This window comes from Toxorhynchites rutilus, chromosome 2 (assembly GCF_029784135.1).
Source record: "Toxorhynchites rutilus septentrionalis strain SRP chromosome 2, ASM2978413v1, whole genome shotgun sequence".
In the NCBI taxonomy this organism is placed as follows: Eukaryota; Metazoa; Arthropoda; class Insecta; order Diptera; family Culicidae; genus Toxorhynchites; species Toxorhynchites rutilus.
Window position 1 is genome coordinate 228541044 of NC_073745.1, and position 13692 is coordinate 228554735.

Below are 13692 nucleotides of genomic sequence, written 5' to 3' on the forward strand. Positions count from 1 at the left end.
ACTCCTCAGCCCAGGCGTTGAAGTCTCCTCCGATGATGACTGGTTTGCGGCCGCTGACCTTATCCGTGAGTACGTCCAACATCTCGTGAAACTGCTCCGCTGACCATCTTGGGGGTGCATAGCAACTACACATGAAGATTCCGTTGATTTTGACGATCACGAAACCTTCCTGTGAGCTTTCCACCACTTCTTGGATGGGGTACCTTCCCATCACTAGTATTGCAGCCATCCCTGCTTTATCCACCACCCATTTTCCGTTATCGCGAGGAACTCGGTACGGTTCTGCGATCATTGCAACGTCGCATTTAGTTTCAGTTGTTGACTGCCACAACAATTGCTGTGCTATGTCGCAATGATTGAGGTTGAGCTGGGTAACCTCCATTACTGCGAACCCGCAATCGCCTTTTTGTACGCCGGACATTTGAAGCTACCTGTGACGTGGTCGTTTCCGTCCTCCTCCTTGCACAACATGCACCTCGGTTGCTTGGTGCAGTCTCTAGCAACGTGACCTTCCGTCCCGCACTTCCTGCACAATTTCGATCTGTCAGGACCACCGCAGTTTTTCGCCTGGTGACCGAAGCCCATGCATTGAAAGCATCTCTCCATTTGCTTGGCCATACGAGGGGGAGCTTTCATCGGGCACACGGACCACCCCACTTTTATTTTACCCTTCTCCACCAGTTTATTCGCAGCTTGTTTCGAGAGCCGTATCGAGGCCGTTTGTGTCCCACCGTATGCCTTTCTCAGTCGGATTGTCATTGGCACATCGCCAAGGTCACATTGTGACTGTAACGCAGTTCTCAATTCCTCAACAGTCGTGATCTCGTCCAGATACCGGCACTCGATGGTTGATTCCTGAGAGAGAGCTCTCACCTTCGCCTCCTCCCCTAGTGACTTCTCAATGAGTTGTTTGAAAGCGGAGCTCTTAACCGCTGGATCTTTTTTAAGCTCGAAGAGCATCTCGCCTTTCTGCGTGCGCCTAGTTTTCACGACGTTCTCGCCCAGTGTCTGCAACTCCGGATCGTCTCTCACTTTCCGAAGGATAGCTGCATACGATACTCCTGCTGACACTTCAACGATCAAAGCATCGCCCTTGATTCGCTCCACTCGAGGTCCGAGTTTCTTCTTTTCCTGCTCAACTTTTTTCTTCTTCTCCTTCTGTTTTTTGCGTTTTTCTGCCTGGTTATCGACAGTACGCCATTCACTGCTTTCACCTCCTTTCGCGTTACTCAGATCGTTCTTGGCCTTTTTCAGCTCTTCTTCTTCTCCTGGGGTGTCCCTCCTTCTCTTGTCCGATCGTGTGTTCAGAGGACCCTTCGGCGTCTCAAGTATCTCGACGGGTTTCTCATTCGCCTCGAGCAGAGCCTTTTCAGCACCCTCTGCTCTCATCTGCAGCTCCTTATGCTCGCGTTCAGCAACCATGACGACCGATCTGATGCTCGTCACCAGATGTTTTATTTTTAAGTGGACATTGTTTTTGTCCTTTACGAACTCGTAAAGTTCGTTGACCTTTTTCCTAACGTCCGTGATGCTGAGCCTCCCAAGTTGCCCTTCTTGGGATGCGCTTGAGGTCAGCGTAAACAACTGGCTCTGTACGGAGCCAAGATCTCCTTGGAATGCTTGGGCAGCAAACACTTCTTGTGGTTTTGTGTTGCTTGTACTCGTTGTGGCTACTCGAGTGACAGGTGACCTCAGCATTCGTCCGCTTCTCGCGAACACATTCTCCTCTCCATCGTTTGTTGGTGTGTTATTGCAACTATTCATATTTTTCTGGGTCCCAACTTCGGGCCGCTATCTCCGCTCGTTGTACATAGTCGCTACCAGTGATCCCATGGTTATCTATGCAAGCAGTGAGGCCATGCAGGGGTTGACACGGTCCTTCATGGGGACCGTGTTCAGAGCCAGATCAGCGCAAGTCAGGAATGTGACATCTGACGCCTAGTACCTAGTGCCTGGGCCTAGACGAGCATCGAACGTACCCGAAGACTTGCCAAGTTATTACCGGGACGGGGGCAACCGCACTATTAGCCCAAACGCCATTTCAGGACGGTGTCACCCTTCCTTACTCAGGGAACAGGATAGTACGACTGTCAGCCTTTAGCGTCGTGTTGAAATCGTTTCCGTATCGTGTCCGTTTTCTATGTCGTAACCAGTATGTCGTAATCAGGATCTTACTGGCGTCAATCCTGATGTGCTTGGCACTCCTTTCGTGGCTCCTGTACACGGTATTTCCCCCGTGCAATCTCCAATAGGCTTTACCGCGCCCTTACTCGCGTTGTCACCCGATTAGTCGCCTCATACGACAGGGACAGGGACCAAGACCCGAAGTGCTATTCTAGGCCGGCAACTCCACGGCCTATGTATGTTTATGTATGTTTATGTATGTTTATGTATGTTTATGTATGTTTATGTATGTTTATGTATGTTTATGTATGTTTATGTATGTTTATGTGTATGGGAATCGAACCCGAACCCCTGGCATGTTAGGTGTGACGCTAACCACTCGGTCACGGGAGCACCTAATAATGTATTGCTTTGAAAACAGTCTTTGTCATAACATACCATGCCCCACTATCGGTTCACATGGGTTTTAGCAAAACTTAGACGTCTTTCGATGTAAGATGATGTAAGATTAGGAGCTTTAACCCCTTCACTTATAACGTCGAACCACACTCGTGCCAGAACGTACAACATCGAACCTCACTCGTCGTCTATCGATGTGAAATGGATACATGCTTCAGGCGATGATTCGGGACTGCTACCATCGTAAAATACACACACTTAGCAGAGTATCGAAACCACTCACTGTGCTCGTGTTTGGGCCCTGTTGTCGGAAATTAAATCGTAAGGCAAGGGGTTAACCTTTTAAACCCTGTAAGGATTTTTTACCAAAACTTGACGAATTGTCTCCCGGGAAACATTCCAGTTCAAAGATTGCGTAATGTGCATAAGCGATTTTGAGGTATTCGAACCTGTTCTAACTAATTACTACTTATCCCGGTCAGAGAGCTTCGATTTACGTGCAGCTCTCTTCTTCTTACCGTATCCTTGACGATTCGCCAAATAATTGAGCACTACTTGATGGGATCGTCCAAACGGACGAGCAATTTTTCTGATACCAACATTTTCTTGGTGAAATGCATCGAGTTGTCTTTCTTCTCTCTCCGTGAGAACTTTTCCCTACGGCATTTTCCAGATTTATTGATCAAAACAACTAAAACAATGGAAAATATAACTGGTCCTATACAAACATGACATTTGAAAAATACAAAAATATTTGTTTACGCTCAGCGCTTGCACACACACATATGAAAATCATGCAGTGTATGGTAGTCACCAATACCAAAACACTAGAATATGAATTGAATCATTATTTGTTTACAATAACACAGGGCAGTACGATCATCTACCTGGTCTTATAGAAGTTGGACAGATGGTACTTCGAGACTCATCGTATGGGTCGAATATAAACACCCAATGGCTATATGCATACAGCGATATTTTATTTTCTCCTGCTTCAGAATATGAAACCTGTATGAAATCGGAAGCAAAAACTACCACATTCTAACACCAATAATACCGTTGTTTAGTACAGGTCTCCTGGATGGGCACCCCACCGTGGTTATTGTTTGGAGAAAGTTGATTCTCCCAGATATTTGAAAAATATAGATTTGCTGGATGGTTGAAGTTAGAATCGGGCAGGTTCATGCTTCCTAGAAAAAACGGCCGTTTCGATTTTCTCCGTAGAGATTTCGATACCAGCTTGAGAGCCCACGTGAACAGGTTGCTCAGCGCACGTAACGCGCTTGTAACGACTTTAAGCCCATAGAACTTTATCGAGAAGATTTCAAGCTGCCATGAGAGAAAATCATATGCTTTTCTGACAGTAAATTATACTGGAAATTATTCAGAATTTGCGAAAATTCCCGATTATGAAGCTTCTCTGAGAGAATTTCCATGGAAACTGAAGATGCCATTTTTTATACGAGCGGTTGCGCGTCGTAGTGTATGTATAAAATTCGTTGTGGTTTTTTTCTGCATGTCGAAATTTTTAAACATTTCGCTATAACGGCCCTCTTCGATTAAGTCACGTTTTCGGTTTGCGCCCTAAAATGGTTCATTATAACGACAAAAAAATACTTTTGAGAATCACTTTTGTACAGAAGTTAAAAAATGTTTGCGAGACTATAACTTAAGCAACAAGGCTTTGCTAATTTTGGAAAATGCATCAAGACATCCTTCTAATTTATCCGATCTATTTGAAGACGTCATGATTGAGTACCTCCATATAAACACAACAACTCAGATTCAACCAATCGATCAGGGTACAATAGCCACTTGTAAGGAATATTGCCCACGCCGAACTTTCCGTCAACTTATAAGGAAAACTGATGGTAAATCTTCAATTAAAACATTTTGGTAATATTATAACATCAAGGATCCTCTTGACAGCATCAGTGAAGTGAGCTAAAATTAACAACAATGAATCATGTTTGGAAAGAAATATGGCAAGAATGTGTAAAAAGTACTGATGCAGAAGTTAATTTCCTTCCTGAGATTAGGCAGAACATTTTGGATCTAGCAAATGAATTCGGCTTTGAAGGTTTGAAGGAAGGTGATGTGTTTGATTTACTTGAAGCTGACAGGGAACCCCTTTCATATGAGAAACTCATTCAGTTGCAACCAGAGCCGGCATTTGATGAAGAGACAAAAGCCTGTTGTATCCAAACAGCTAACATCAACATACTCCTTGAAAACGATCCTGACATCAAACGTAGCGCTAAAATTTCTCGACCCTTTTAAGGTGAAGGTGGAAGGAAGCCACAATGGCGCTCATTTTTTTCGTCTCCCTCCCTCACCCCTCGCCCGAAAATCAATAATTTGGCGAAACTGTGTGAAGAAAATGATCGTTTTCGCACACTTCCCATATCAACCAAACTCTAATCGATTACTCCCAAGATATTAAATTTTCATCTGCCGTCGCAATGTATAGTGAAAAACGTCGGAAAACTCGAGCTATTACTCAGAAAGTTAAATTTTCATTTTTAAAATTTTTCAATCCAGCAATGGTTTTGTTTGTATTGGGGAAAGCATCGTTATTTTTTCGACACTGATGCCAGACAACATAATCGAAACAGCTATAAAAACCACTCAATAAAATGTCATTCCTGGGTCATAGTGTCTCATGTCAGGAAAATCAATAAAATAAAATTTTGTTGATATCAATTCAATTATTGTTTTTACGGTTCATCGGTCTATAATATAAGTTTTAGCAACTTTAACATTAGTTAAGAATATGTATTGCAGAGCTCGGATGACATCGTTATTCTCGTGACCGGAGAATCCTTGGAACGGGTCGAAATGCTTGCGACCGAGTCGATAGACATGATCGGAAAGTGGATGCAAAGTGTGAAACTGCAAATAGCCCACCACAAGATGGAAATGCTGATTGTCAGCAATCGCAGGGCGGTGCAACGTGCAGAAATCACAATTGGAGAGCACTCGATAACCTCGAAACGAGACTTAAAATAGCTGGGGGTGCAGATCGATGATCGACTGAACTTCAACAGTCACGACGACTACGCTTGTAAAAAAGCAACGAAGGCAATCAATGCACTGACACGAATCATGCCCAACAACTTCGGCCCAAGCGACAGCAAGAGGCACCTTTTGACTAGTGTCTCCTCATCGACATTACGATACGGGGGTCCAGCCTGGATCGCGGCGTTAGAAACTCAGCGGAACACGAGAAAGCTGAATAGTACGTACCGGCTCATGGCGATGCGAGTCGCGAATGCGTACAGAACCATATCAACAGAAGCGGTCTGCATCATAGCCAGGTTGGTCCCTATCAACATCATCTTGGCGGAAGACAGCGAGTGCTATATGAGGAGGGGAACCAGAGGAATCCGGAAGCTAATGAGGGCAGAGTCGATGGCTAGGTGGCAGCAAGAGTGGAGTGCGGCTCAAAACGGCAGATGGAGGGTGGCTGTGACGGGGCGCGCGTCAAGTTGGAGGGCGCTTCCTAATCGGTGCACGTCTCGACAGGTAAACGGATACTGTCGCGAAGAATACAAAAATGCCTGCCTGGCAACGCCTTATCGTGGCCTGGATGGAGGAACACTGCGAACATTTCGAAGGAGCGAGCATCATGGAGGAAGCCATCGACAAACTGGTGCATACACCACGAGAATAGCTGTGACGGAGTGCGCGTCATGTTGGAGGGCGCTACCTAATCGGCGCTCCGTTGGGAAGAGAAATCCTGCGAGGGTGACTGTGACGGGGCGCGCGTTAAGTTGGAGGGCGCTTCCTAATCGGTGCACGTCTCGACGGGTAAATGGATGCCTGCAAAATGGTCATAAACGCAGTGGAGAGCAACGAATGGTGAATAAGAATATAGAGAAAAAGGGAAGGATCAACGCTAGTTAGCGTTGAAAACTCGTGCAGTGCATGAGCACAGCCGCCCCCTGAAGTAGTCGCCTAGATGTGTTCCCGGGGGGAATGAGGCTACGAGTAGAGGGCTTGGTTTTTGTGGGTTGCGATCCCCACGCGACGTCTGGGTTATCCCTTCCCAGATAAGGCTGGAAGAGCGTTCCTCACCTCTATGGAAAAAAAAGAGCTCGGAACACTGCCGCGGCTGCCTCTGCTGTCAGAAATAGTAAACGGAAAAGTATTACATTCAATCAAATGCCTCAACCAACTAAAAGAAGGGTTAAGGCTCTCCAATGTGAATATGTGAAAAAAATACGATCAACGAAGGAAAATATTAAGGAACTATCAACATCGAGGTACTGCACGAAAGAACCTGTTATTACCAAAAGAGCCACATTTAGCATGTTTTATAAATTTGCTCATGTTACGCTCGCGTATGATCAACATTTTACTTCATATACAAATAACAAATATTTATATTTGCATTTGTTCATCGGAACACACCGTTCATACATTTTACATCAGTATTGAATTTCAAATGTATTCTAAGACTCGTGTGAGGGAAGCGCCACACAGTCTGATAAGTGAATTGATCTGTTTACGTTTCAAAACCAAAACGAACCGGATGTTTTGCTCTTCTCTCACAAACACTATTACCCCATGAACACACGTAATACACCTATATAATATACAATGGCTTCGTTCCACCTTCACCTTAACCGAGCTATAAGCTGTTATAAATCATTGAAGAACGAAATAGACAAGAAGGCGAAACAAACAACGTTGATAATTTTTTTAAACTTTTCATATAAATTTGCTTTATGTCGCGTAATTTGTACGCCGGACCGGTATACGCAGGAAATTTCTGTTCCGCAGACTTCTTGAAGTTGGAATGAACTGAGCAATGGTGAACACTCTGTTCTCGCCTTCACGACCTCAGACACTGACATAGCACGGGCGACATTGTGACGAACAGCTAAGGTGTCCAGATTGATTAGATGACATCTACTTTCGTACACTCTGTCCAACTTCTATAAGACCACCCTGATTCTATTTCGTTGCAACAAAAACAGTTAGAATATCAACAAGATACATTCATACATTGTTGAATGCTTAGAATAAAGTATATTTGACGTCAATTTCGTTCAAAAGAGATGTTTGTTTATTTGTTGTGCTTCAATATGATAATTAAAGCTGTCCAGTTTCTATAAGACCACTTCAAAATTCATAAGTATTATCAATGATGAATTCTAAACGATCGGCTGATTTACATGTCGATAATTGGTAACCTTGCCATTTCGACTAACAACCTTGAAAAATCGTGTTGGAATACTATCTACCAAATTCTGCTGAATGGATTTCTCGATATTTTTCCATTTTTCCGAAATTGCGGACTTGAGCTCTTCAATCGTGGTGTAAAGTTTACCTTCAGTGTTGATTCTGCGTACAAGGATCCCCCCTAAGATTTTCAACAGGATTCAAGTCTGGAGAGCGAGCCGGACAGTCCATAATCCATTGCTTAGTTTACTTTCTGATATGTATAGTAGCATTGTGTTGCTGGAATGTGAATTTATTGTAACAATATCCAGGCAAAAACGGTAGGAGAGAGGATTCCAGAACATGTGTGTAATCCTTGAATGATGTGAAAGCTATCTTGAGCAATCCGTTTGCAGAGAATCCCGCCCAAACCATGCACGAGTCTCCACCAAAATTCCTAGTTGAAAAATACTGTTCCTTTTTCCATAAAACACGCCAGTACCCGTTGAAACCATGAGGACCATCCGAAATTGAACTTTTTTCGCCAGTGAAGATAACCTATACAGTTAAGAACTTTTCGTTATAGTATATAACGAAATGTATTCTTTTGGAAACATTCTTTGTCACAACATACCATGTCCCACTGTCGGTTCATGTGAGCTTTGGCAAAACTCAGACGTCTTCAGATGTGAGGATTTCTTTATGTGAAGATTTATTTTTTACCAAAATTGTCACCCGAGCAGTTGAGTAGTTGAAATATTGCTTTATTTGCACATGCGATTTTGAGGTATTCGAACCTACTCTAGGTATATCCCGCTTATTCCGATCAATAAGCTTCGATTTACGTGGAGCTCTCTCCTTCTTACCGTTTCCTTGAGGATTCGCAGAATAATTGAGCACTAATTGACTGGATCGTCCAATTCGAAGAGAAATTTCTCTGCTACTTTGATGGAAAATTCAGATTAAAATTAACGCCTTTGAAGTACAGACTCAGCTGTTAAGTTAAGATATATCACATCTGTTTGTTTGGCGCTATTGAATAAATCCGTTGGGGGGGAGGTGTTACAAAAATATCCACGCTTGTCCACGATGAGGGGGGTGGGGTACAGATAATGACCACGTGGACACGTAAAATAAATGCTTTTTTTTAATATATTCATATCTATTTTCAAAAAAAATTTTTCGAGAATCTTTCAACTTTCCGCCCATTTTGAATACTCCATATTTATCCATAAAATGGATATCTCGAATATTTTTCCATATCGAACTTCTCCACTGAAATATGTATTCTGCATGAAACTCACATAAACGGTGAGCGATCAAGCTTCTATTGGTAGTGGATGATCATTGTTTTCAGCTTCTATGCTACGTCATATTTAAGCATAAACTAAACTCTGTGTTCTAGGTTCAGGTCTACGTGTGAGTAAATTAAACATGGCGATCTATTAATATATTTTTATTCGCAGAGTACATGTGGGATGTTGATAACATGATGAAATGACCAAACTATTTGGAGGATTTTCCAAATAATTCGAGAAGGACTTAGCGAAACGAGTGCTATCCAATTTTTTATAATACCTGCCAAAGTTCATGCGCAGAACTCTGTACTGGAAGAAGCAGATTCAGTCCACCCTTTTGTTCCCAAATATTTCCCGAATTTAGCGTCCATTTTGTGACGTTATCTTTGATACAACTGCGTAGGTATGCTCAGCACCGGAGAGCAGTTTTTTAAGAATTACTTTGTCCTACCAAAAGATTGGGATGTTACAAGTGAGATTTCCGTTAATTAGCAAATGTTATTACGACCTTCATGTTTTTTTTTTTTTTTTTTTAAGAGGACTTTGAATCCGGAATTAGATCAAAAATTCTGAACCACAGCCAAGAGGAAAATCCTATCAATACGATTAATGGCATGATCTAAATCGCAAGCGATAAGTCTTCCTGCTTTATATTTGGAATTAAACCTGACAATTCTACCTTTTATGGAATTAAACGCATCGAAAATATTTTTCTTCAAATTTGAGCATTTTGGGCATTCAAACTATTGTTTTATTTGTTCTAATTTTCGCTTCTATATCTGAACTGGCAGTCAAAGTTCAGTGAAGAAGTATACCTAAATCCAGGTTGTTTCTTTATTTGAATGCGTTCGAAACATGTTTCTCGGTGACAGGCTAATGATTTTATTGCCAAATGAGTTACTTCATATGTTATTTCATGCTTTGTGATTGTACAGTTTTACTGTTGAACAGTCCTTTAAGTCACCGAAGAAATGTTTCTAATTTAAGTATGGTTATTTAAGGTGCAATCCTAATTTTTTTTCCAAAATATATATTTTTATTAAGGCTCATATGGCGTCAGCCTAACGGGGCCGGGAGTTCAATATTTCGACAATGTTTGCTTACAACTATGTTAGTAATATGTAACCGATTACTCGCGGTTGGCTCGAGGTTAGTATTACAAGTGTTCTCATGATTGGTATGTTGCAGTCTTCGATGCTCTGTACGTGTACCCGACATGGGATACTTCCTATTGGGATGCAGCTGACCATTAATCAGCAACGCCCCCCTAGTCTGTACCCCATATCTAGCGTGGTGCGTCTTTCTCGACTCGAGGAATCCAGGATAGAATGGTCACTAGCCGGCGCAATCATCAGCTCGTGTAGAGTTGTCGTGAACGGTACAACCTTTGGCTCTTGTTGAATGATCAGTGGACTGCACAACCTTCGGCCCGTGCGTCTGTAAAGAGTGTGTGTATGTATTGCCGCGACTAAGTAAAAGTTTATCGATCGGATAGGAGGGATATGAAACGGGGATACATCCTAACGGGATATGAAACGGGGACAATCCTAATGTTGGATGGAATCAATAGCGTTTTTGTTTTTGTTTTGGAAACAATATCCACGTTTAAACTATTAGAAAAGCGAATATGGATTTGTTTCAAGGGCATTCGAGAGAATCAACGCTCTCGAATGCCCTTGAAAGCGATTTTGAAGGAGTAGTTTTTTTTTGGCAGTCATCATACTGGGATTATTACATAAATGATTAAATAGATTTCCATACGCATTAGAACAAATGGGATGAAAAAGATCGAATTTTTATTTTAGTAACTTTGACAATTTCCATAACCGAGCGTTTTCTGAAGCCAACGATTTCACATATTTTCAAACTCTCAGATATATTGGTAGTAAGTAAGTGGTAATAAATACTGCATCAAAGAATTAGAACAACCGTTACTACTAACAAAGCCCATTGGCATTATTTTATTTATTTATTATTTTTTTTTTTTTGAAAAAGGTTACATGATTTAAGTTTATCATCAGAATAAAACGATTTCAACGTTGCAGACCTCGAAAGTAAAACAGTTTACGTTGCATCGAAAGAAAGATGCGCTCTCTGAGTCGAGAATTGTCTAGGGTAATTTTGCTTCGGGAACACTCTGGAAGTCATCTAGATATTCAATGCAGAATGGTCGCTGAAAATTTGTTAATAAAACATATTTTCGAAGCACTCTGAGGTAGTCTTAGCCGATATATGGAACGCAACGCGTCCTCTGAAAATTTTTCGAACGATGACGGGAAAGGTTTTGTACTTCGCTGACAACAACAGTCAAGTTGAAATACTGTAGTTAGACGAAGTACAGTTGAGAAGCTCTCGAAATTTTGCCTACTTCATTTTCTGAATTTGTGATTTGCAGAGACGAATGTATCGAAAGACTTTTAGTCTCCATTAACAAAAAAAGAACATATTTTTTTTCATGAATTGTTTTTTTTATCATTAAACAAACATCAAATATAAAATAAGACCAATTTAAAATTGAATATAAGCACAATGCAAATATTTCTTCTTTTTTTTTAATTAAAATATATGGAAGAATGTCCACGTGGACAGCCGTGGAGGGGTATAGTCAATGTCCACGCTTGTCCACGGAAGGGGAGGGTGGAGTCTAAAATCGTGCTTTTTCTGTCCACAATGGTATGTGGAGAGCCCTTTATATAGGCTGGGAAAGACAACAGATTGTTTACAGTTAATCTCTTAGGCGTACATGTTCGTCCTCTACAATGTATTGCTGGCAGAAACTTAATATCAACTCCAAGACAACCAGCTCAAGCAGTTTGGCGACCGAGATTAGGGCGCATCTATTTTCCTGTAGATTTTAAGAGAAACATCGCATCAACATCAACTTTTTATAACATTAATCGGAAGAAGAAAAATTGTTTAAGTCCACTGATATTTCTAAATCGAAATTTATCAGCCGAACTATGATTTATTTATTTATTTTCAATGTTCCAATGTTCAGATTTGTCCTTGTTCACAAAATTTCTCCACCAATAAACCCGATGCATAGCTGCAGTTCTTTAATACCCGGCCGCATCGATTCTTGCCAAGTCCAGTTGACAATACGCCACGTCAACACGTCACCTCGCTCTCTGGACTCCTCTTCTTCTTGTTCCCACCGGATTCGATGTGCCCTGTTCATCGCAATCGTCCAGCCTTGGCGATGTGCTGTGTTCTCCATACTTCTGTTGACTATGCTGTCAAGTTTGGAGTTTGTTATCAACGAGCCAAGGTAGAAAAATTACTCGACCACTTCGAGCTCGTCGTCGTCGATCACAACATTGCTACCAAGAAAGATTTTATTTCGATCAACCCCTCCTGCTATCATGTATTCAGTCTTAGGTGTATTGAGCGAATAATCAGCCCTGCTTCGTTTATACAAGTCCGCAACGGTCGTATTTGTTCTTCCAATTATGTATACGTCGTCAGCGGATTGAATTCACGTGGGAAAAATCTGATTCTGGTTCAGTAGAATTTATCATCGGAAGGATAGGATAATCGTTGGTTAAATTCGATCCAAACTATTCATTCATCTCATTTTGCAAATTGATCAATTTGATTGGAATTATTGACTACATTAGACTGCTTAAGTCTGATCCACATTTCCTGTAGAAGAGGTTGAACATAGATTTCATGAAACATAATTTGCTTTGGCTTAATTAATTATACTAATTTCGTAGTATTTTATATTGTTAGCTTCATACTTAGTTATCTTTCATAAGGGATAGGAAACTTTACGTTCCACTATGAATCCTGATATTCCCATGGGTTCTTTCTAGGTCTGCCGACAAGAAGTGGGATAAAAGTTACCTAAAGTTCCAGTAAACTTCCATTCTAGAGGCTCACTGCTACATCTGGATCTGTAATACTGTATAGCAAGTTCCAATTGATTAGACAAACACCAACAGTAAGACTTATACAATTCAACATGATTTTTTGAACATTTTTCTGCATTTTTTATTTTGTCATGCAGGTCCTTTATGCTGTTCAAATTTTGTTATCGGTCTCGTTGAACATTACCTCCACCTTCGAATACAGTTACTTAATTAGCTTCCGATACATCCAGGCTGTCTCGAGCGCTTCCTATATTTCCATCGCTGGTTTTAAAATAGTTTGTTGGGATTTAGCTTTCTCCATTGGCAATTGCGAGTGTTAAATAACAAATGAGAATTTTTTCAATCACATATAAAAAAAAAATTCCATCGATTTCAGTATTTTTTAATAACATAATATATTTTCTTCAAAAAAAATGTCAGTGAATGTTTGAGTAAGGGCCGTGGTCTGCTGTTCGACGCAACTTTGTCGCGATGCTCTCACAAGAACGTTGTACGGCACTTACGTCCATTTTCCGGATACAATTACGGATTCTTGTAGTCAGTTGCTTCGTTTCCTTGGTCCTCCAACTGTTTTTATACACTAGGGCACTGAGTGAGCCAAATAAATCCTCTATTGGGTGGCACTCGGGTTATTGGGTTACGATCTTTCGGCACGAACGGTTTCTTTTTCTCCTCAAGATACGCCAGCGCCTTCTTGGCGTAATGGGAAGACGCCTTGTCCGGCTAGAAGACGTTATTCCCATCCGCGTGATGCTCGTTCAGGATCGGCAGTAGGTTTTTATCGAGACACTCTTCTCGATAGATTTGTTGGTTGATTGCCAGACCGCTTGGCT